Genomic DNA, 21,953 nt, shown 5'->3' with positions numbered 1-21,953 from the left:
TAAAAACAATTTCGGTGTCTATGTATGTACTTGGTGGTTAGTGATCGCGCGATGTGATCCTGCTTTTCCAGATAGCGTGATGTTTTTTTCTTAGTTTTCTTGGCTTATGTGTTAACTATCGGTAGAACTCATAATAAAAAGTTCTTTAGTAACAAACACACGATCCTTTTAGTTGATTCTTGCCAAAAACAAAGTCCGTCCTGTTGGTGCATGGACAACTGGCAACATTCTTTCATGATGAACATTTTATTCTCGGTTATTTCTTATATGTTCTAGATAAAACGTCCTTACTAAGTCACATCAATTCATATTGCCGCATTAAATGAAAGTAAATACCACTGACTAGATCGTTCTTTCCTTTCTTTTTCACTTACTACGGATTTACGGGAGTACGGCATTTTTCAAAAAACGCTGAGTCGATCGTAAGACTCTCCGGTCACTTGTATGATAAATGTTTCAGAAACCATGAGACCTTTCAGATCGCCGTAGTCTTGACTGATTCTTGGCAAGTGGCAAATCGGCTTTTGATAATATATATTACGAATAGAAGGAAATTCAGAGATAAAGAGACTTGCTTAAAAGGAGAGAGAGCACCGCCTCAACGATCCTTGTGTCAAAAAAAATGCGTTGTTTATTATTACTTTAAAGCCGCTCGGTTTACGTCCAATTTACAATATTTTCGATAGCACTGACTAAATAAGACTAAGCTCTAATATAACAATATTTCCTACATAGATTGTGTGTTTCGCCCAACACTTTGGCACACTTTCGAAGATGTCATATTGTGGTAAACATGGAACTTTATTATGAACAGAAATTACAGCAAATACTAAATGGTAATCCGTAAAGAGCGCAAGAAAAAAATCATCATCAAGAAGGGTCTGCTAACCGTACCGTGTCTCCTTGTTGCATGGTTATGCAGTATACAACTGTGTTTTTCAGGAAAGCCCTTTCGATACGTTTCCTGACATACAACGTTACGGTGGTTATAATTTTATTCGCAATAGGAAAAGCCTGCTGATAATAAATATATTTGCGTGCTCTCTATTTGTTCCTGATGCGCTTTTGGACAGTGATCGAAACACAGCGTACTTTTATCCAGAGTTCCTTAAATGGAAGAAAATAAAAGGAAGATTGTGCTAAGATGCTGTAGAACTCAGCGCACCTCATCGCGGCCACCTATTGTTATTGTTGTTAAATATGCTGCGGAAGCCATAAAATAAATAGCAAGGAAATTAACTAACAGAAATAATGTTTATCGCTCTTCGTAGCGCGTTTTTCTTTTTTGGCGCCAAACTATGCTTTCTATAAGTTTACTGGCCTTACTTGGGGCAAAATCCATAGATTGTTGTTTTTCGCAGTTTGTTCGGCCGGGTGATTTTCTGCTTCCGGCAGAAGCATGTGCCACGACGGCGCCAGGGCATCGCTGTTGGGGCCATCAATATATGCGATCTAGTGATATTAGGTTTAAAGTTTCGATCAATCTTTTTTTGTTGCTGGCCGTATTATTTATAATATTGATTGCAGCGGAGCCTGGGGAGGTTTGCCGACCCATTTATCCCAGTTGAATGGGTGCTAGTGCCTCGGAAGCTTATAACTAACTATAACTCAAAAGACTTAATTAACTTAAACATAATTCTGTGTTTCTACATAAATAATGTACTCTAACCTAAATTTGTGTTGTCAAGTGACTTTGATTAATTGCAACGTAGACGGTAGGAAGAATACCTTCCGAGACTTCTCCTGTTAGTTTCCTATAGTTGAGAATAAGCAGGTCGTGTATATACGTGTATATTTAAGAAATGCTCACAAGCGTATAGTGTAAAAACAAAGTGAAAACTATTATGCATTTGCTTACGTAAAAAAAAATAGATACTGATATCGTGAACCACAGTTTCGAAACCAAGGAGACATTGTCATCTTAAAATACTCTAAAATGAGCCAAAAGCATCTTTGCTTATACCCGCTAATTCATATCTAAGGTAGAAACCAATGTCAGCTGCTTTGACTGGAAGCAACTTTGCACCGCCGACTAACTCTTAAATGGCAAGAAACCAAAGGCAGGGTCGGCTTGTTTGAGCAAACTCTGTCGTGAAGGCCTCCCTAATGCCCAGAAAAATATGTAAGCCTGTCGAACAATTCAAAATGTGACAAAAGTATGAACGTCGCATAGCGAAAGTTATATCGGGTCGCAAAGGAAAAATCATCTGAACTTGCAAGATATATGTACGTCTTTATTATTCGTTAAATCAAGCAACAAATATAGCAGTGATTTAAAGTGCGATTGGAAAAGTATCTCCATTGGTATTTACTTTATTATACTACTGCATAATTTAATTTAGATTAGCAACCAGACATAGTGAGAGCAAAAATGAGGTGTAAGAGTTTCACAAAATACAATTATACCACGATCTGCCTCATACGTGCGTAAAATAGATTTTATATGTAAAAAAGAAATGAACGAAAAAATTGACAGAAATAGCGCCGACCATTTCAGCTATTAATCAGACGAGCTCTATGACGAGCTCTGAGATAAATTACTTCAGACACTAAAAATTGTCAAACTATGATTAAAAAAAACCTGTCAACAACGACAAGCTTCTAGGTCCGTTTTTAAATTTCGCAGAGTTAAATCAAACTACTAGTGCCAGTAATCGGACTTTACGTACATACTAGAATATCTGTGAATCTTATACGATCAGTATAGCTTCGCCAGGCAATAGGATCATTCGGGAGTAATGGGCAGAGTCTTCACACTTTATGAGTAAGTACAATAAGAGCTTAACATGATTTTTAAATACTTTTAAAAATTATCTTTATGTAGCTCGCGAAATCATAAATTTTATTCATGGCATCAAGCACTTGCACCCCCGTTGGACACCTAACCGGAGTAGTTGAACTTATCTACGGTTTCTCCAACAAACCTATTATCCTTCAAGCAATTTCTATTTTTAATAATAACAATTTTTTATTTTTCCTCATTCCCTAATCAATTTATAACGGTATTTTTTTTACGATGCTAAGAATTGAACCAGCGTGACTCTATGCCTCATATTTAGCATGGCAATGCGCTTTAAGATGCGCATTAGCGACTCATACCAAGTTCAACCTGATCTCATTTAAATAACCGAAAGTAGAAAAAGCGAACCTTTGCGGCTCTGTGTCAGTATAAAGTTGTACTGGTAGCATAAAAAACGCAAGGTCCATACATCAACCACAAAAAGGTTTAATTATATAGGTTTAATGGACCAGTCTGAGTAACTGGTTAAGTGTTTTTGCCGAAATTTGCAGCAATAATGGAAATACAAGTAGCTATATATTGGGCGACCGGATACACGTCATCTATCATTGGCCGCCTGAACACCTTTCATGTTCATGTTATTCGACGTAATATGGCCAACAGGGCTAAAATTTAATAAACTCTGAAAAATGATGAAAACATCATCTACTTTTTTTTTTTTGTAGAAAGTTGGCTGTTTGTCGAAAATCTATTCTCCTGACCTTTTTCATCCATTCAATTTTATAATGTTTTATCAAATAGTTTTCTTGATTCACTTTAATTATTAATTAAAAAGAAAGCTTGCTTTTTATACGCTTTTGTAGTCGCATCTACAGACACAATACAATATACATGTTAATTAACAATAATAAAGCCACGGCATATGGAACAAAATGTAAAGTAAGGAGGATAGCGGCTTCTGTTAGCGGGGGCTATTTTCAGACAATGCCGCCCCAGGAAGAAGTAATCCAAAATGCATTCATTTACCGTTGTTTGTCCGAAGACCAACCGTTCTAAGTAAAACAAGTTGCGATTGTCACTGCCATTGTCGTGATAATTATTTGTAAAGGACCACGCTAAGCTTTTGCATCAAGCTGAACCCCCGCGACAACATAAGCTTTAGCGCGAGAACTAGTTACAATGTTCTCTTTCGTTCGGAACCAAAATGCCAGTTGGATGGAGAGAGAGAACGCAGACGGTAAAAGCCACGCGCTGTGTGCAATTTGCCCTCGATTCGTTAAGTGTTTGGCGCCAGCTGTTTCTTATTTTGAGTATTCGTTTTTATCGCCACCATCTTTAATGACGCGGGACGTTCGTATGGTGGACCTTTAGCGCTGCAAAACGCTCTAGTCTGCATAAAAACCGTGAACCTGAACTGGGAAAAGACCTATAGGCCATAATCGTCGTACATATGTAGAGCATAGTATTGGGTTTGACACGAAGGCCAGAAATGATTGGTGCCGTGTATTTGAGACGATTACTTCGTCTACATTGACCACAAATAAATTGAGTACCAACACGTCTGTTCAGGTTAGTTATGAGGAGCGTATACTTAACTTCAGCGTTATCAGCAGCATGTGTATTATTAAGTAGATGATCTCTAGAAATAGCTGATGAACAGGCGTACAATACAACGATATATCAACAAATTGAAGAAGAACCGCCTTCAGATAAAGTTTCTGACTAAAGGGCGAGGTAAGAAAGCATAAGCTCTCTTGTCCTATACTTATCAGAACTTTGATGTAGTCGGTACTCGACTTATCCTTAAGTCGAGTATTTTCCCCAAATCTAGCAAACAAAAAAGTTGCATCCAAAGCGTTTTGTTTATTCGAGAACAGGCAAATAAAAATAACCAAAAACGAAAATAATGTTGAAAATTACTGATATATCGCCACCCTTGACTGGGAGCGATGGACAGCCGCTGACTTGCCTTACAACTGGCCTTTTGTTCAGCTCACATAGCTAGGTACACGCTGATCGGTCATCTATGCCGCTTGCCCCCCAGCTTTCTATGCACGAGTGTTCAACACCCAGACGTTCTGGCTGGCTTTGTGTTGTCGGTTGGCTGGTTGACTGAATTCTGTTGTGGACTACGCGTGGCCTGATTTGGGCTTGACAGTGTTTCTTTGGATCGTGGCCGTCCAATCGTTTCCATCCGTTAGTCTTTGCTTGCGCAGTCATGCCAGATAGCCGCGCTAATCCTCAGCTGATTTGCTCCTTCAGACAATTCGGTCGTCCTGCGGCGTGCAACGCTGTCCTTTTGTGGGCCACCCTGGCTCGCTAGTTCGGCGACTTACTCGCAACGCCTTTGCATAGCATTGCACCGCTAAGAATGGATCAACGGACGGCGGATGAAGATTCGAGTCTTAGATCGACGATGTCACGCGGACTTCCTCCTGCGTCTTGGTAGTGCTCTTTTGTGGTATGTGTGCAGTGTGCGCGTACACTGCATTGCACCGGTATTCTGGCTTCCGTTGCTTACCCAGCAGTCTATTATCCACTCAAGCGATTGATAGGCATCGCAGAGCTCGGCAAAAAGGGTCGACATTCGATTCACGGGCAGCTGGAACCTCAACGAGTCGATCGAGCAAGTGCGGATGTTGTGAGTGGGGTTAGCTGGCAGCCTTACCAATGCAACTAAAATAGCACTAGCATTTTTCGCAGAAGAGAGCTACACGAAGCAACGGGAAAATCCGAACGTGGAAGAACTGGTCAGGCGTGTCCGATCCGGCCTCAAGAGACGCGAAATGAATTGAGAGTAAGAGAAAGGGAGAAAGAGGATAGGAGAAAAAAAAAAAGATGAAGAGAGCTTTGTTCGTATGTATGTCGTTCGGTTAAATCACGGTTTCCTAGAAGAAGGTATTTGTAAAAACAACGTATAGGCAGTTCTTAATGTTCCTACAGCGTTCTTCATTAAAAAACAGATTTTCACTACTTTACTATTGTTGCTATTCGTTTACAATTCGCGTTATTTACTTGTGCTTTTATCAACAGAAACCGGTAATATCCTTGCATCGAAAGTACATATAAAGAGGTATTTTTTTTTTTGAAAACTAATTTTACACGTTATGAGTTCATATTCATTTTTTTTACGATCGTCTCTGAATATGCTTGCTCAGAGAGCTCACTCGCAAAAGTACCCTCGAAATCGATGAAGCGATTTCTTCAGATTTCTTATTTACTGAAGAGCTGGATTAGAGTTTTAACAATCCCAAAATGGTTTTGCGGATTGGGCTTAATCAATCTTGATTGATAATTTAAGTTCACTTGTCGTGCAGGAAGTCCGACCCTGCACGAGTATAGAGCAAATCGTTACCAATTAAAGCTAAACATAAGAGTAGGCATCGAGCTGGATGTACAGCTGGCGGTGCCTAGGATTCCGTCAGCTGAATTGTGAAACATCACGGCACCATGATGTAAGTACCAATGGGATTTTTCAACTTTGTAGAACAACGGGTATCACGTTGGCGAACGCAGCGAAGTTGATTCGGTTCGTAAAGCGGATCTTATGGCCTCATAAGATTAATGCCTCATTACTTCAATTCACTCATTATCATATTTATGAAGTTTAGAATTTTGATTATTATTATTACATTACAGAAGAGGCTGATGCTTTTCTCTGCAAACTCTTTTATAAAAAAAAAGTCTGCACAGACAGTGTAAACAAAGAAAATTAAATTACGCCTTTATATAGGTTACGTCGTTAGTCAGTACCAAGTTGCAGTTGTAACTGCCATTGTCCGCTAAACCTTTGAAAAGTCGTTTTTCTGCGTATATATATATATATCAAGCTAACACATAGGTTTATGAGTACGCGAATTTACATGTGGTTAATAATATTTCCGTACCGCGATTGCAAAAATGGCTTTCTAGAACCTATTAAACTCTAATTTATTTCCGTGTGATTTTAATACAGTTGTTATTAACTAGTTGCTAAGAAAGTGGGGTCATGAAGAGTGAAAATGAATCCTCAGATATGGGTGGTCCCACCAAAAATAAAGGCCCTATTCGCCTGTCAATTTTAGCCTCTGATAGTAGTGTTTGGCGGTATCGTCTTTAGCCCTATGTACGTAATATGCTAACTCTCCGCATACAAGATGTATATATTTACTTTACTGTAATGTTTTCTTTTTGATAGTTAAGATAGCGACGAGACCTTCAACTACCTATGGCTTACGCTTAGAAAAGTTGCCTTCCTTCTGCGAACGTGACTCTTTGATAACGAGCTTCCGGTAAGCGTGTAGGCTTAAACGGAATCAGGCCACGCCATATGCGATGTTTGCAATACGTCGATTCGTTCTTGACTCCGGAAGTCTAGAAATTTAAACAAAACCGATCAAAGTTATCACGGGGTGCGTTTGCTGCTACCGTTGCCCTTGTGTACCATTCGACAAGAGGTAGAATTTGATTCAGACTGTGAGCAACTGATACAAAATTTTTAGCATACACTCTACATTAAAATTATTCCAATAGATACACGCTTTAAAAAGCGAAAATGTGTGTAGGACCCTCTCATTTTAGGATGAATGCGAAAAAAAGGCCATCTCATTGAGGAAGAACACAATTCGGGTGACGCTATTCATGTTTCGCTTAATACTGGCCAATTGAAATAAGTACACGTTTTCGAAGTAAGCCTAATTCTGTGTTCATTGAAAAGTCGCGCGTCTATTTTAAGCATACGCACTCATATGCTTCGATATCATGCTATTAATTCAGGTTAAAATTCGTAAAGAGCTGGAAGTAAGTGTGAATCAGCCTAGCATACGCTCGCGTCAGGGACGTCAGGCAGAAGAGGCCCGTTCGCTTATAATAAGATATAAAAAAATAAATTAGTTGCGTATTCGGTAGCGTTAGACACCCAGCTCAGATGTACGAAGGCCCTTGGTAAAAAAAACATTGAAGCATTTCGTTCAAGCTCAATTAAACCGGCTTCTGTAGGTCACCAAAAGCTATTGGGCGGAATCAGAGATCAGTGACAGTGAGCAAGGCGGTGAGAAAGCAGATCTACAAGTGGATACTATAACGTCCCGATTTACCTGTCATTGGCCTGCAATCGAACAAAAGGAACGATCGATCGAAGACACAATCAAAGCGTATGAGATGGTCATGCCATGTGCTGGTGTACAGTATGAGGCATCGTAATCAGGTTTATCAAAGTTCACCCCAACAAAATGCCAAGAATCGTCGTGTTACTTCAGTTGAGTGCTTACAATCATATCATTAGTAATGATAAAAATATTCACAAAATTAAATAAAAATGTTTGTAGTGGGTGAACGTTGAATATCATCGAAGAAGGGTCGAGTACGCGTTCATTCGTTACCGCTCACACTATAATTTGATGGTGTAAATTTTGTAGCAAACATTTTAAATATGCGGTTTTTCTGCGTCGTCAAGCTCCAACGTTGACGCCCACACGCGTAGTTTATTTAACTTGAACTCTAATTACAATTGAAAGTAATCACATAATGCTTCCCATAATGTATAGCTGAGCGACCAAATCAATGCTTTTTCTGAAGTCTTTTGAAGAACGATTTTCTTAATGCGTTTCTTTCTGTCCTGAGTTCTTTTAAGCATCTACGACACGTACGTACTACCTTTAGTATGACGGGCCGTACGAACCAATAGATATTTAAGGAACCACTTGAGCTTGATAGTGCTTAGGCTCTTTAGAATCTCAGAATTGAGACATCTTCTTTTTTTTTTGTTTATAGCAACTCGAGGAAGGAAGCAAGTTATCTACAGCGCCCAATTGTACCTGTACAGATTGGCTTAGGTAGTATTGGCCGAATCCTAAGCAACGAAACGTAGATCGGCCATTTCCAGGTTTCGGTGTTTCAAGCTGATGTTAAAACATGACTCGAAGAATTCTGACAAAATCTAGAAACAAATTCAGATTTGCTTTGCTCTGTTGAGTCCACTTACAATATATCGTTCTACTTACAGATGCATCGCGTAGTTGTTTTATCGTACTTCTCTACTCCTTAGGGAAGTTTGTGATAATCCTGGAACCCAACTTGCTAGTTAAGCGGTGCTGAAATTGCAAAAGTTAAAAAGAAACCAAAGTTAGCGTTTGGTTTTTGTTGATTAGAATAGTCGAACATTTGAGAAGCTATGATGAAACGCCTTCACGTTCTTGTTGAGGTAGTCTATGGCCACAGTCTATACTCAGCAAGGAGAGTATTCTGGACAGCGATTGCAAATGTATCTGAATTGTCTACTGAATAGGGCAGAACGCCAACGTTTACGTCGCTTTTTCTGGGCCAAATTCTAAAAATGTTTAGCTGAGTGAAGCTGTGCCGCTTTCGTACAGGTTACAGCTGCAGTATGTCGAGCGGTCATAGGCTCCAATCCCATGATTCGCAGCAATTGCAGTCACGTTCACAATTACACGAATTTATATAAACGCTAAATACAACAACATGTGCTTAATAGTCGTATTCAACTGACAAATGTTTCCTGTAGTCCGTTGCTGGTTTTTTTCTTTTTGAACTAAGTAACCAAAGCCAACGCAGTCTCATTTTGTTATAATGTTACGTTTGTTACTCTATTATGACTTGGAAAGATGATAAAAATGCTTGAAGGGTTACCAAGTTCTATGATGTGTACACTAGACAATTTGCCTAATGTAAGGAAACGTCCAGACTACATTTCATTCAAATAGCAGAAAGAAAATGAATGGTAAAAAAATGATTAGATACGCTATTCAATATGACTTCAGCACCGTCAGAATTTCACAATAAAGTCGGCATGTTTGTTGTGCTTGTTAGTACATTTACGCTTTACCTGATTAGTACTTTGCGATGTTGGCACAAACGACATTTCCTGGCAGGGCGAGGTGGTTTAATCTGCAGACGTTGGGCAGGATCAAATAAAACATTGTACCTATGATTCTAAATCTCCTGGTGCTACATAAAAACATTAGTCTCATAGGTCGGAGGGGCATATTCTTCTAGCAAATCTTCTGCTATTCTCGACGTCGGTCGGTAGGGTCTCCACGAGCATCCTAGGGGTACATATGTACCAACCACTTCAGCCTTAAAGATTAGGAAAAGAGCACAGCGCAGCAGCAGCGATGCGATGACACAAAAACACAGCAGCAGGCTGGCGGACAAGCGGCTGCAAACATAAATGTGCCCGAGAAATTGTTAGACAGAAGCAAGAGCGACAAGCAAAGCGATCAAGTGAAGTAATGCGGTGGCAATGAGGAGGGCAAGCCAGTCTGCTGTTGTTGACCTCATTGTGGATCTTAGGCTGACGACTCGGTCAACTCCTTATAGCGAGCACAGGATCTAGCTGTGCGGCCTCCCCTTATGGACACGACCTTTTCCTGAACGATAGACAGGACCTCGTCCAGTGGAAAAAAAAATAAGCCCACCTGGATTGACGCAAACGTATCGAGCAAAGAAGAAACTCAGTATTCTAGTTGGAACAGTAGGGTCGGAAGGTTGAGTGCGATGGGGGTTAGGATTAGTGCTTGAATGAATGTTACGCTAACTAAGTGACGTCTGTGGGGGATGAAGACAGAGCAAGGATGTAAAGTAGAAGAAGACTCAGCTTGCTGAAACGGGACAACGGAAACGCGTCTCTAGCGAGAACCTTCTCTGCAAATAAAAGAAACATTTGCATAGATAAATCTAGTTGAAAAAAATTCTAGCAAACAATGACCTAATACCATAAAACGGGATAGACACGGTTCTCAACTTCCGAACAAATTTGTTGTATCTGATTAAGTAAAACAGAGTGAGGAGTATTTTCTTCATTCGGCATATTGTTCAGATCTACTTTTGTAACAATTGGTCTATAGAACGCTTTAGCTGTTATACGCTTCTTCCTGAGAAGGGATTTGATCCGCAAGTCGATACATACGGGGAGAAAGTAATTTTTTAGAAAACAAGGATATGTATTATAACAATAAACTTTTATACTATATTACTGTATATACTTTACTATATTACTCCTATACCATATTATAGTTTTTGAACTGGGTCCTGTCATAGAATTCCTTTAACAGACAAATGAATTGCTTTTGATCCTCGTGGTCTTATCAGTAAAGTAGGGGCTACAGGTTCAATGTCAATATTAATAAGGCAACGTCAACACTACATTCGGACTATACCCACTATCTGCCCATTATCGTTTCACGCACCATGAAATGGACTCTTGTAATGCTCTAGCATTTATCGAGAGAGGCAATTGGGACCAGGCACGAAACAGAAGAAATCAATCGGATGGGTTGCAGTCGGTATGGCATCATCATTTCTTTGATAAACAAAAGGTGTCCATTCAATGATACACACTCAAGCCTTTTGCATTTACGCTCGTCCACTCCTTATGACATTTCACGTAGTCATGATTACTCATTCACCTTTCCTCCCCATTCGGTACTTTGCTTTCCCTAAAGAGTATCTATTTTCGCCAGTGGCGATACATGCAACCTAGGGAATGGACCCCTGTTTAAGGGCATTCTATACTCATACTGTTTGTATTCAATAGCAATTACATGACGGAATCGGATTGGCGTGAATTTATAAAGAACGAACTGTTGATGTCTGATGCTGGGACGTTCTCCCAATCTAAATAGAACATATCGTATTTTTTAAAAACTGCTGATAATGTTAGTGAAAGTTTAAACAATACATCCTGGTATGTACGTCTTCGAATACATAGAATATCTTTGTTTTGTTAGCTAGTGGCGCCATAGTCAGCTAGCCGTCGGCTTAATAGCCACCATTTCATTATCATGTCTCATGGCGAAACTCAAATTAACAGTTTTTGTTCTGTGAGCCATATACGGATAGATGTAATAAAGCAGTAACTTAACGACGAACAAAACTTTATCATAAAGGTGATGTTTAATCCTGTTAATAATTTCCTTATGGTTTTATGAATCTGTTTCTTACCGGAACACCACAACCGTTGTTTTTAAGCTTCAAGCTTCTTTACGCTCTCTGCAAGCTGTTTAGAAGAGTGGCTACAGATTCGATTTACGTACCTCAAGGATTAGGATCGTGGCCGGAGAATCCAGACAGCATTAGATGGCCACATGTCTTCGCCACTGAGCCACGGGTAACTTTATTCCCACTTCAAGCACCAAATATTTCTACGACGAAAGACGTTAGGGAACAATCCCCATTGAAGGAGAAGCCCCGCTGAGTATGCAATGAAAACTCGAAAGACAGAGTGGAAGTAGCTAGGTACGAGTTGCATGTGGCTTTGGAATGGCAATGAAGTTTGTATAAGGAAGCAACATAGCGGTATAGACTTGACAGTCTTTGCCTTCACTGTCCAGCGTAGGGCAGAATGCCAAATTGAGAAAAACTGTCTAGGCCCGAAGACCCGAGAATAAGAACAACTAGCTACAAAAGGGATGTTAGGGCTGTCTGGCTTTACGGAGCATTGGATTGATTATACGCTGAAACAGGGTTGTCTTCTACGAGTAGCTGTTGTATACCTGCCTCTTACTGAAGTAGCTTAGTACAGCTTGGTCCTATTTTTCTACAGCTGTGATGTATTCAAAAATCAAGTCTAGCGGTCCTTTGGTGTCTATTCAGGGCGATAAGCAGAACCGTGTATACCTTTGCGTATGTAAATAGTCCGATATCTTATTTATGTTTTTGCAAAAAAACTCAGAGGAGTTTACTGAGAAGCCGATATATATTTTTAGCAATGCCTGGTAGTGAAAAAGCTAGTTTTGATTGCTTAGTATAATAAAATTCAAATAAAAAGAAGGTTCGAAATAAGCCTTATTTGGCTTCAGCAAAAGATTTGCAAGCTTGAGAAAGTGATTGGAGGTGTCGTCCATCGCTCTATCCAGTCTATCAAGTTCCAGCACTCCGATTTCTTTATCGCCTGAGTAAGCGTAGAGCTTTTGTCGATTTGTAATGACGCAGCTCTGGGCGACGCCATCAGAACGTAACTTTGACACTGTATGATTCTCAGCGAAATATGCTTTGTTTACGACAAACATTCTGGGCAATCAAAACAGAGAGAGAGGTATATGGAGCCAGGGGCAAAAAAGCAAATAAAATCAACTATATTGTTAAATGCAGCATCCTTCGTACTTAGTTAGATATTATGGCTGTTCCAGCAGTGCTTTTCAATACATGCAGTTCTTATTCATATAATACCTGTTTATTTGTTGGTACGGCCAGTGCCAAAATTATTATTGATAATTCACTGTGTATTTGTATCAATGGAGAGATTAGATGTATGACACAATGTGTTCAAATAAGCAGAGATTTTACTTACGAAATTTAACTAGACTCATTACAAACTTCATTCGCCTAAATATTTACAAGTTGCTTAACTTCTTTTTTATCTCGAAACAATAACATCAGCTCTCTTCATGGACATAAATGTACATTGTTCAAGTTATATTCTTCGTAATCCGTAGACAGAAACAGCTGAGACAACGAGATATTTGAAAATACATTACATAACGATAATTTTGAACAAATCACGTACTTCTCATACCGTGTCTATTGTCAGATTGTGATTGCCCACGCAGCGAAACGCAGAAAGCGTCTTGAACATCATCGTTGAGGACTGGGCGCTGCTTACCTAGCACCCCTTAACCGACGATCTACCAGTAAATGTACTCGGCGGACGGGAACAATAAGCAGTTCAATCGGCGTCGGCGACACCCCACAAGCCATATCGTTTTTTTGTCGCGTGTTCGAATCTTGCGTTCCGTTGTGCAAAGATAAAATTTGAGTTTTTCAGCTCATCCTTGGTCACAGTATAGTTAAATATCGATTTCGCAATAATTCACCAAGCTTGTACCTCTCTTCATGTTTTTTTTTTTGCGAAACAGGACATTTCAGTTTACATTACACTAATAATAAATTTCCCGTTGTCATGACGAGTTAATGTTCTTAGCAGGAACAAAGCTTTAATTTAGTACGAAGGATTGCGGATGAACGCATGATAAGCCGCTGCGAACAACCGACGCCAAGACTTTTCAAATATTTATAAATTGTTACTACCGGACATAAAATAACGAAATCTAGTGGCTGTTGTTTTTCAGTGTTTCATGTCGGCAAGCTATACAAAATATCAGTGGATAGCTTATTACCTGTGTAGCGAAGTAACCGGCTGTACGTGGCAAGATGTGCTGCATGTGTTTGCCTGCACGGCCTGTTTGTTGTAAAGAGGAACGAGAGAAACGAGACGTATGACGCGAGAGCACATCGCAACTTGAAGTTCAGTAAAACTTCTTTCTAATTGTCCGAATTATATAGCACCAAGTAATACCAACATGTTCATCGATAACGTGATAAAGATTCGCATTAGGCAATTGCAACAGAACTTGTATGCGGCCAGAGGGCATTTCGTGCCCACACGTCACTTCTTTCTAGATAGACACCGGCTTAGTAGAGCAGATAATAGCTGAATTTGAACACTGGCGAGCGACTGGCCACCGGGTGGCAGCGCAAACGAAGATGTAGGGTGTGAAAAGGTCGAGGTTGGCGATTTTGGGAAATGCCGAGTCCTCTTCACATATTGGGCAGTATGTTGGTAAGGAACCTGCTTACGTTGCCGTATCATTTATAATAGAAGAATAAGTTACCCGTAATAGCGAAGAGTAGTTGAAATACGCTAATAATTGTCGGCACACAGTAATATAGGGAATTTGAAAAAAGACGCGCGCTATACTTTCGCACGCAATCTATTAGATATAAAAGCAATTGCACAATGAACTAAGCACACTATTTTCAGTTTTAGAAACATATAATAAGGAGCACTTAAGGTCAATATAAATATTTGGAACCATGATAAACCCTAATAAAAGTAAGAATATTTAGTTTAGGTAATGTTATAAGTGAGCCTTATTGCACCCCAGTGAATACCCATAATGCTCGTCAAATCTCACGAGATGAGTCCAGTTTTTCTGTACATGGAAGCGTGAAGCGATACGTTAAAGCTTACGAGTACAACATTAAACTGGTTCGCGAACTCGATCAGCCTTACTGCTATCTGGATCTGTGTTTGGGGTACAAACTGACAAATTTACTACATATAATTTGTAGCGTCTTAATAATACGCAATTCGTCTAAGACTTACTTCGCGCAGGACACGAAAAACGGCACTACATGGTACCAAATGTAAAAGAAGCCCGTTTAAGAGGCACTTATAGCTTTATTTCTCTGTAGAGTTTTATTTTTCTTTTTGAGAATAATCGAACCTCTCTAATGTCCAAAATCGAGCGATTATATATTACGGTCCTGTGACAAAGTGCATAGTGTACCTTGAGGCATGTATTACGTGTTAGCACAGATAAACTTGCTACCTCAGATAGCGTTATTCCTACGGAAAATTATCGTTCTATTTTATGTCAAAATCAGCTTTTTTAGAATTTAATTTCCGTTCGAAAACTCCTTTGCGTCTTCAACATATTTATCCATCGTACACTACTTGTATATAACAGTCTTGACACGACGAAAGTTGTGGGGTTTGTTAGACACTACACCAACAGAAATACCGTTCCGTGCTCGTTGAGGAGTTGAAGGAAGCTTCAAAATAGGTCTTCACAAAAGAAATGGAATTTTTAACCGTGCCCACTCTTTTTTTTATCCCCACCGAAGCTCCAAATATGAAACACAGTGAGGATAACTGAAAAAAAGAGGACAGCTTTCTATCTGTTCCGAATGAATGAATGAATGAATGGACGAACTTAGATAACGTAACATCGACTAGTATGAATCTCAATGATGTCATAATATTAAAAATGTAGGATGCATTATATTATTTTATCTCAAGAGTGTGTAGCGACTGGTCATACCTTGGTGGACCTTGCTTGAGGCGTGTAATTTGTGTACAGCCTAAGGATAACGTTAATTAAAGGCGAAAAATTATAGGAAAACGTTTCTAGATGTGTGTGTATTGCGAGATGAATGGCAATATAAATATGAAGTTGTATTGAAAAAGAGATCCTGTTAAACTGAATACTTCGAGATATTGCCGTTACTGCTGGCAATTTTTAGCACGAAACAAAATGCGCCTGTTCACGCCTGGCTATGAAGTCAGTCCGCAGACGCCCCTGTCTACAGTAGACAAACACGGCAAAGAACACTTGTTGTTACATATACTTGGAAAAAAATTAATATAGAGATAGGACCGTCTGGTTAACGATCGGCATCGCTTGAGGTCTTTTTGGCCACAAAACGATTCGACCGCTCTGTGTCGCTAACTTTCTTTCTGCTGATATGTCAGTGAAGTTGTCTGATCTTCTTCTTTTCACTGTTTATAGAGTGTACGTTGTATCCGCTGTTGTTGGTATTGAAATCTGACGAGCTCAGAGACTGTTCTAAGCTTCCTCATAGACGCGACAAAGAGCGGCAGAGGGCAGCAGGTTTTCCCTATCTGTTCCTTTGCCGCAGGCGAAGTTTGCTTCCATCGTAGAGTTGTCCCGCGTCACGTAAACCATTTGCGGTAGCTTCGTTTTGTGAAAATTTGTGATAAGAGGCTATTTTTTCTTCACTTAACACCTTTCCAAAACTAACCGCTGTCTGGTTTTTATTCCTCGGAAAATAGGGTGTGTAATGTGACAGGTAAATGCAGCTGTCCATCTTTAGAATATTAAATGATTCTACAGAAATGCTCGGACGCCGGAACGTGCTTCTTCCATTGGTTGGATACCCGCGGACTCGACACCTTGTCAAATAAATTTAGTGGTAGGATGGTGTCACATTTAGGATTGTGGATTTGCCAATTTGGATGTGATCTGTCAAAAATTCATAGCATAATTAAACACAGACACTTCTCCATCTTATGTCACGTACGTTACCTTAAGTATGTTTAATCGGTTGTGATCATTCCTATTATCTTTTATGAAACATAATATAGATAGTTTTTGCATAAATTCAACTCCAAATTTACACCCCGGATAAACACTTACTGTTTTTTTTAGCCTAAAGGTATGACTAACATATTTGCCTGCTAATCCCAGGGGCATTTTGTGGTCTAGGTTCGATGCCGGACATAGGCGGACTTAATTTCGTGTGAGAAGCCAGTCACTCGATGGAGTGTCTAACGGCAATATCGGACGTAATCCGGACATTCTCTTGAATGGCGAGGGAATAACATCGAGAAGACATTAAGGGTCAAACTCTATCCATCGCGACATTGGCAGTCATGTGGATAAGGGCTAGTAGAGGGGAGTTGGAAATAGAAGATCGAGTATATATCTCTGATTTAAATTGAACAAATAGTAATAAACCGCCGGGACAAAGTTCAATATAATTTCGGGACACGATGAGTCATCCTGGTACCGTCGTGTGCATATCGCATTCAGTCCGTTACTATAAATAAAACGTAGTGACTGCCTATTTTGTGTATGAAGCTTTCGTATGTAGTTCGAAAAATTCCCAACGATCGAATAAGACCAGACTAAAATTTACGATGTGAGCGAATACGCTGGACTATTTCTCTTAGCCCTGCTGTTCACACTATTCAAATACAAGCATTTCTGCGATTTATGATTGCCAGTAATGCCAACTAAGATAGTGTAAAAAAACTGCCTATTATTTTGTAGCGTAAATAAAAGCAGGACGTCCTGTATCGAGTGAAACATGACATTGCTATGATACTTTGTAAAGTAAGGCCAGAATGGAAGGATATTGAAATTGGAATGTTAGTTGTGCTGGTGATATAATCGGCAATGGAATTGTGTATTAAGGGAAGGCAGCTTCAAGGAGTGGACGCTTCTACAATTGAGCCAAGTGAACTTCTCTCACAGGATCAGTGTATGAGGCAACATTAATGAAACGACCGACAAATCCATGCAAAAAAATCATAGATCCCTACGCGCTGGATAGCATGCCTTGATCAACGATGTTGTGAAATAACCTCCAAGGAGCTCTACCGGTATACTTTCACACTTTTCGGTATGAGCCACAATGAAACGAATGCCTCAATGATAGAATAACCCGTAAGTAGAATTTCAAGGTTCGAGCCGATGAAGATTACTTTTATTATATTGCAGCACGGTTGCACTTCCATACAATCTTTAATGAAAAAAAGATTATTTGTGTTCCTGTTCCAGAAGAGAGCAATATAAACTTGATATATCAACTTACAGAACCTGAAAGGAAACCCTATCTACGTCGCGTTAAAGAATCGACGTTTATGGTAACTTGAATATGCGCATCACCTATACTTATAAGGAGTCAATCATTTATATGAGCTCTCATAGCCATTCAGGCAACATCGATTAACACCGCCAAAAGTGCTCTCTGTATACAATTGTATCACTTTTTTAGTTTATCGACTGTTTCTGTGGAGCGTCTGTGGGCGTATGACTGACTGGCTTGTCTGTTGCGGCCAAAAAGTCGTGTCTATTAATTTCTACTTTTGATTAAAAAAAAAAAACTATTTTTAGGTGTTTTTTTTTTTAAATCACCTTTTTCTATTAAATATCGCATCAGAATCGGTTTTACTAAACTCACGCGGTGTTTCACCAACAGATTTGTGCTTGCCAGCTCTGGTGGGCGCGCGCTGCCCATTATGAAACTATTACCCATTGAAAACAGATGGGCGGCTGGTGAACGTAATTATTGATTGAATGATTCGTATCGTTTGAGAGGATCTTAGGGAAGCATTTGTACGTGTTTCTGCGGGTAGGGCCGTATAGATGAATAAATACAGGTGCGTCTAATATTTAACCGTTAAAACCACGAGTCACAGGGAAGCTATTCATTATGCCATAACTTAACATCGCCCGAACTTAAATCTGAAAAAGCGAATTTGACAAAGTAGTTACCTATTGAGCTGATTTTCTTCTCACGTTGTCGTAGGGCACACGGCAGCTAGTACTCACAACAATGACACCCAGAAACACATGAAGCAAACTATTGAAATTGTAAGTAAATGCTTACGGTCATTTTTCACCCTAATATTACTTGAAAAGCCCTGGACGTAATATCTGCTGTACGAACAAGCGGGTTCGTGGTACGTAGATTGTATTATCAAAAATAGAAACTGCTCAAGTTTGGCAGGGCAAGCAGCAATGTTGACAACTGGGCATATGCATAAAGTAAACCTTCCGTATTGAAGGACATACTGATGGGACTGAGGAAATAACCGCCGCCTTAAATGCCAAAGTTGAAATATTGCCTTGCTTTTGGCCTTGGTATACGAAGAGAAAGAGATGACGGATAGACCTTCGAACCGTTGTTCCGCCTTTCCTCATACGTCTCGTTATTTTGAAAAATGATTTCCAGCGATGTGAATTGAAAAACCTTAGGTCCAAGGTGTCAGCAAAGGTTCTGACCTATTCTAAGGGCACCATTAGCCAAAATTATGAATAATTTGCTAAAAGTGTGGCATTTATAGCAATAAAGTTTATGTTCTCTCAGTCCTTTAGAACCTAGACATAGCAAGCCTGACAAGCCTGCATTAGCACAGTCTGAATCGTCTTAACAAACCATCTCATTATTTGTACTACTAGACGTATGGTATGCTGCTTGCAGCGTTACTGGTTACAAATGAAAGGTATATCGGAAAATATGTTTCTCTGAATTTTTAAGAACGACCACTGAGCTATACCAGAACCTATCAAAGGGTGACAGTTACCTATCTAAAGCAGTAGTCGTTATGCACGGGCTCTAAAGCTTTCTATCCAAAATAGTAAATGGGCAACTTTCTCCAAGCTTTAGTCTACAGGCATGATCTGTGATACACCATACGTGAGGTTCTGATTGTGTTTTTTGTACGATGAGAGAACATAATGAACTTTATTTGATGTTAGTAAGTTGGTCGCAGTAAGCTAGCGAAGATAGATCGGTGGTTATTTTTGCTCCCTAGAACTAATGTTTGCGTCCAGAGTTAAAGCGGGAATAACATCAGTGGTGTAATAAGATCAAAATCGACGATCTTATAAAGCTTGAGTACAACAAGAATCTACGAAGCACGCGAGCCACTCTGTCTGTCGACGGCTCCCGGTTGACCATATAAACACATGCTAAGACTGTTATATATAACGTGGATTTCCAATTGGCTTGGATCAATTCTACTGCACTGCTATCATTAAAACTATAACAAATGAAATCAATTGCGTTTTGGAACTACATCGATACCCTTTGTGGGCTTAATGCTTAAAACTTGCTAAATATTGAACAAGTCTTATAGGTTAAACGTCCATATCGTATTGTAATGTTCCAGGATGGAACACATAGGGAAATCTTTGTGCGTATTATTTTCATTCCGGCTTTAGCTTAGCACTGGCCGTATAATTTTGCCGCGCTCGTTTTCAAAAAGCTTCAAACAATTCGATATCGATTCTACATGGTTCAGAATCGCTTTTACTAGTCCGAAGACGAATCGTAGACTGTTATGGGACTCATAGAGGCCAATCGGAGGATCGAAGACACCTCCACCTTTTTCAAACTAAAGATTATTAACATCCAAGGATCTCCTTTCAGCTGACAGAAACGGTTAAATTGACTCTCGCTACTTAGTGGCTCCACAGACCCATCGTTTTTTATGAATGAAATAATTACATATATACGTTGATTTCATTTATTGACCCAGTTATTTAGTGTAAAGTGAGCATCATTGAAGTATTGCCTTGCACTCTTGCGTATGCGTTTCGAAGTGGGCTATAGACAGCTAGCTACCCAACAGGCCGACCGAGACGTCACATTGAGGCTGTTGACTAAATTTAAGGCAGACCTTTCCGCCCTCTCGAAAGCGGTTAACGATCGTCATAAATCACATATAAGTTGTTAGTACTAATGTCATATCACAGCTAGCACATGTTTGTAAATAATTATTACCTTGACAGGTGTTCTTATTTAGCATAATGGTATCCATTGGACAGTTTCGTTATATATTGAAGCTTCTCTGTTTTTCTATAGTCTGTAGCAGGCTAAAGTCATTCGAGTTTACCTGTTAATAGAGTAGGTAGCACAATAAAAGCAACCTGTAAATGGCTGACTGCAAAAATGTACGCCACTTTTTGCTGTCCGTATGAGCGTGTCATATATAAGCTGTGTGAATATGAAAGAATCAAAGTCGTGTCACTATAGCGTTTAGGGCACACGCTAAATAAGCTATATCTGTAACTACTTTGATCTCAAGGACCCCACTCAAAAGGGCTCTAAGTATCTGCCTTAAGTTGCACAGGGTCCACATGACACAGAAGCGCGCCTACCACTCGTACGCCTGGGCTTCTTTCGATCAGCGAGATTTACCTCGATTGTAGCGTGTACTAGGCTGACTAATAAAGCGGATAATCTATGGGTATAATGTGCGCCCAAAAATAGCCCATAACGACGCTGTAAACAGTGTCTCGGCTGCGTGTCCCTCATAAACTTGATGACTATATTGTTGTAGCAAATTTTGGATAACGCCAATCTCATTTTGCATCGGGCTATATATACTTAAATATCTTAAATACAAAATCCCAAACTTAAATATTGGAAAAGCACTATGTATGAGAAGTATGGAACTTGTCAGACTGCCGGACAGTTAATTGACCTATTTTTAAAACCGGCATATTTTCGAGATGTAGCTGTTGCTACATTTGAGATGCCTCACGTGTCAAGATCTACATGTCAGATTTCAATTTCGGTTGTAGGATCATCGCAATCTACTACCCATTTACTTGATAAGGATGATATGGTTGACAAGGCTTCAACGTACGCTGCTTCCATGCATAAATCGCCTGCCTGCATCAATACCTCTATTTTGACCAGCCGATGTAAGAGACCGTTAACGAACGGACTAAGGCTCACCCAGTTTCTCTGTCCCAACTTGATGTTTGTCCAGTCGACATCCCCTGGGTTACCTAGTCGCTTATCTCTATCAAGTGCCCTTCCTCAACGTCGCTCCTGAGCGTAGCTATGGGCCTTTATATATCGCGCGTTTAACGAATCCCGAAGAATTTTTTTCGGCACTTTATTCATATCGACGAACTAAACGAACCATCTGACTGATAGGGTTTATTAGGTTCCCTGCCACCTGCCCAGACGAACGGTTTGGTGGAAAACCGCTTAGGTGGCCTGATACCTCTAGCAAGCAGTTTATCATCAGTCTCAAAGCCATTAATGATGTTAGAATGTTCACGGTAGGGCCATTAACAGTTACACGTCGGATCGTGCCGTCACCTAATTTGCTTGAAGATGAATGATAAAGCTGGACCAGTGTTTGATTGGCACGAATGTTATTATGCTT

General features: G+C 39.8%; 1 long non-coding RNA gene across 3 annotated transcripts in view; it reads right to left on the bottom strand.

Annotated features, from left to right (window-relative positions):
- Window positions 1-21,953, bottom strand: part of LOC111247297 (uncharacterized) — a 125,198-nt gene that overhangs the window by 20,405 nt on the left and 82,840 nt on the right. For 2 of the 3 annotated variants that reach the window (XR_015325335.1, XR_015325333.1), the window contains exons 7-8: window positions 8,722-8,811; window positions 6,957-7,093 (exon numbers count right to left, since the gene is read on the bottom strand). This is a non-coding gene — a long non-coding RNA (uncharacterized LOC111247297). Of the gene's footprint in view, window positions 1-3,667; window positions 5,488-6,956; window positions 7,094-8,721; window positions 8,812-21,953 lie in introns of those variants that run through there. The other variant, XR_015325334.1, reaches the window with a different exon arrangement.

Source organism: Varroa destructor, unplaced genomic scaffold (assembly GCF_002443255.2).
Source record: "Varroa destructor unplaced genomic scaffold, Vdes_3.0 BEIS01000003.1, whole genome shotgun sequence".
Lineage (NCBI taxonomy): Eukaryota > Metazoa > Arthropoda > Arachnida > Mesostigmata > Varroidae > Varroa > Varroa destructor.
The sequence above is the reverse complement of the archived record's forward strand: the minus strand, read 5'-3'. Positions and strand labels throughout refer to the sequence as shown.